The sequence below is a fragment of the Solanum lycopersicum genome, chromosome 5, assembly GCF_036512215.1.
Source record: "Solanum lycopersicum chromosome 5, SLM_r2.1".
Classification (NCBI taxonomy): domain Eukaryota; kingdom Viridiplantae; phylum Streptophyta; class Magnoliopsida; order Solanales; family Solanaceae; genus Solanum; species Solanum lycopersicum.
Genome location: NC_090804.1, coordinates 24999726 through 25003340, shown reverse-complemented (window position 1 = coordinate 25003340; position 3615 = coordinate 24999726). Strand labels below are relative to the sequence as shown.

At 35.0% G+C, this 3615-nt stretch overlaps 1 pseudogene; it reads left to right on the top strand.

Moving 5' to 3' along the window:
- The first annotated feature begins 468 nt into the window (after positions 1-468).
- LOC112941448 (putative late blight resistance protein homolog R1B-16) lies at positions 469-2967 on the top strand (annotated as a pseudogene).
- The last annotated feature ends 648 nt before the right edge of the window (positions 2968-3615 follow it).

Here is a 3615-nt window from a genome sequence, read left to right as displayed (position 1 = left end):
CTCAAGTTATACCTTCCCCAAGACAAATGGATTAGGATTTATTGAAATATTTTTGGAAAAAATGGAGGAGCTTTTATCTTCTATGATCAATTCGATCATTGATTTGAAGCATCAGATAGATCAGTCAAAGAGGGCTTATTGTCACTCGGAGTTCATTTTGCTGCAAACTATAATGAGCATGATGAAGTTTATAGTATTGTGACAAGTGTTACTGAAATTGCGTACAAAGCAGAGTATGTCACTGACTCCTGCTTAGTCAGTTCTCATCCACTATGGTATGAATCTCATTGGATCTCTGAAGTTGTTAAGAATATTAAGCTTCTAACTAAAGTTGTTAGTGAGAGTTGCAACAGAAAGAAGATAGGTGTGACAATGCATGAAGTTGCAAAGCCCCCCATTAATCTTGCTACATCATTATAAGCTTACACTACAAGAGAAAATGAAGAAATAAAGAGTTTCTAGGAAGCAATGGGCAAAACAAAGAAGCACCTTCTCAGAGGATCGTCTCAGCAAGATATTATCTCCATAGTTGGTATGCCTGGACTTGAAAATACTATTGTTGCCGAGAAGATATACAATGATCTCATAGTTATCCATCACTTTGATGGTCACGCCAAGTGTCGTGTAACTCAAGTATATTCATGGAAAGAGTTACTTCTTACCATATTAAATGATGTTCTTGATCCTACTGACGCACTGAAACAGAAGATTGTGAAGTAGCTAATAAGCTGTGTCAAGCTTTGTTAACCAAGAGATTCTTAATTCTTATAGATGATGTGTGGGATAAAACAACATGGGACAATTTATATATGTGCTTCAAGCATGCTCAGAGTAGGGGTAGAATTATTGTACAACCTGGTTGAGTGACATTGCCAATTATGTTAAACGTGAAAGTAATCCCCATCATCTTCGTTTACTTAGAGATGATGAAAGTTGTACATTATTACAAGAAGAGGTGTTTCAAGGTGAGAGTTGTCCACCTGAACTTGTAGATGTGGGATATCGAATAGCAAAAATTTGTGTATCATTGCCACTTTTCGTTGTGTTAGTTCCTGGTGTTCTGAAAGAGAAAGAGAAGAAAATAGATCTGTGGAAACAAGTAGAAGAAAGTCTAGGTTCCAAAAATATTGGTAGCTTGGAAGGTAGTATGTCTTTAATTGCATTCAGTTATAAAAATTTACCACATCATCTGAAGCGTTGCTTTCTCTATTTTGGAGGATATTTAAAGGGAAGGGATATTCCTGTCTCAAAATTGACTCGGTTATCAAAAGTTGAAGGGTTTGTACAAGCAAATAAGGAAAAACGAACAGAAACCGCACAAGATTTCTTGGAAGATCTTATTAGTAGAAATCTAGTAATGGTCATGGAGGAGAGAGCCAATTATAAGGTGAAAAGATGTTGCATTCATGATCTCTTGCACAATTTCTGCTTTCAAAAGTCTAAGAAAAAAACTTCCTTAACCTTGAACAGGTACTGGAAATTCCTTAAGCAAGAAAACTTCATTAAACAAACGATATCAACTCCCATTGTCATGTATATTTTGTTTCTTTTCCATTTTACCTGAGATGATTTGTATCCTAAAAATCCTCAAGACTACCGGTTGTTCATCCATTCTTACCAAGATGAGATAGATCTTTGGCAGCCATGTAGCTCAAATGTTCAATCTTTACAGTTCAAAATGATAGACCCGGATAACTTGTTATGGCCTCGTGATTTATCCTTCATCTTTGACAGCTTCAAACTTGTTAAAGTGTTGGATTTGGAGTCGTTCAACATTGGTGGAACTTTTCCTAGTGAAGTACAGTCTCTAATTCATTTGAAGTACTTTGCTGTTCAAACTGATGCAAATTCAATTCCATCATTTATAGCTAAGCTTTGGAATCTTGAAATTTTTGCGGTAAGGATTAGGACGAGAAGTGATATTACCTTCTTCTATTCTAAAGATGATCAAATTGAGGCATTTACTAGTAAAGAACCTTCATTCATTTAGTTTGCAAGAGATCTTGGGTGAATCAGTATCTAACTCTCAATTATAACTCTCAATTATATTATTTGGAAACCTTTTCTGCTCCACATCTCTTTTATGGTGAAGACGCGGAGATGATTTTGACAAAAATGACGAATTTGAGAAAATTGAGTTGTATATTTTCCGGTACATTTAGTTATTCAGAGAAAGTGAAGGGAAGATGTGTTCACTTTCCCAGATTAGAGTTTCTAAGTCACCTTGAATCCCTGAAGTTGGTTTCCAACATCGATCCAGCTAAACTTCCACAGGAGTTCAATTTCCCCTCAAAACTAACGGAATTGACTTTGTCCAAGTTTCGTCTACCCTGGTCCGAAAATTTCTAGTGCTGGAGATTGCCTAACTTGAAGATTCTAAGTTTACTTTCCAGAGCCTTCGAAGGGAACCAATGGGAAGTGAATAATTCTAGTTTTCTAAACTCAAATACTTAAATTTGTACAACATCAACATTTCACAGTGGTCCATCTCCGACGATGCTTTTCCTAAGCTTGAACGTTTGGTTTTAACCAAGTGTACACAGCTTGAGGAGATCCCTTCTCCTTTTGGATTTTTTGTTGCCAATTCAGCCCTGAGAATTCAAACAACGCAACATGAAGACATGGCAAATAATGTGTTCATAGTTACAATACATCCTCTAGATTGGACTAGATGACCATCTTCTCAACTCTTATCTGGTATGCGCTTGCATATTCACCTAATTACATTACCATTCGTTCGTTTTTCTTTAATTTACACCTAAATATGTTTATATTTTAGTATTATACTTATTATGTTGGTAACCTTCACTTTTAAGTGTTTCACATATAGTTCCATATCTATTTATTGTAAAATGTCTTGTTGGGTAAAGGGGTCCATTTCTTGTGTGAAAACAGATAATGCAGGAGGAGCCTCAGCAGAGGAAATATCCTGTTGAAGGTTTTCACAAGAAACAAATGTCCCATTAAAGGTCAACGGCGTTTTGTCATGAAACTTGTAACAACTTTGTGAGCAAGAATCCATATTGTTTTTCTTTTAAATATTGGAATTTCGAATGGTTGCCACTTAGCCCAATAAGTTGCAGTATTTAAATTTATATTTTATCAAGAATCACTTTCTTAAATATATGGGACTGACATTTCAATATTTTGTACTATTCTGATATAATATATAGTTGTGCACAATTCAAAGAGTGAACCAACTAACATGTTAGTGATTGTCCAAGGATTTTAGACTTAACAGAAGGTGTCACCTAAACTTAAAACACAAATTCTAGAGAGTAGTGGTTAGACTTACTATGATGAATAAGGCAGAATGATGGCTAGTCAAGAAATCTCACATTCAAAAGATAAAAGTTGTGAATATAAGGATGAGAACATCTTTGAGGAAGGTGATGAAGAGGATGTGCTAGATCATTGTTTCGCAAATGCAGCTAGGAATGCAGATATTGTTCTTAGGCAACAATATAATAACAAAAAAGAAAACATGAAAGAAAGACTAGTTGTAATGGTAAGATGACTGATGAATTTCCTTTTAATTTATTTTTTTTCAAAATTAGTCTCCCCTTTCATGAAAAGTTGTCTTTTATGAAAAAAATCGACTTTTATGAAGAGTTG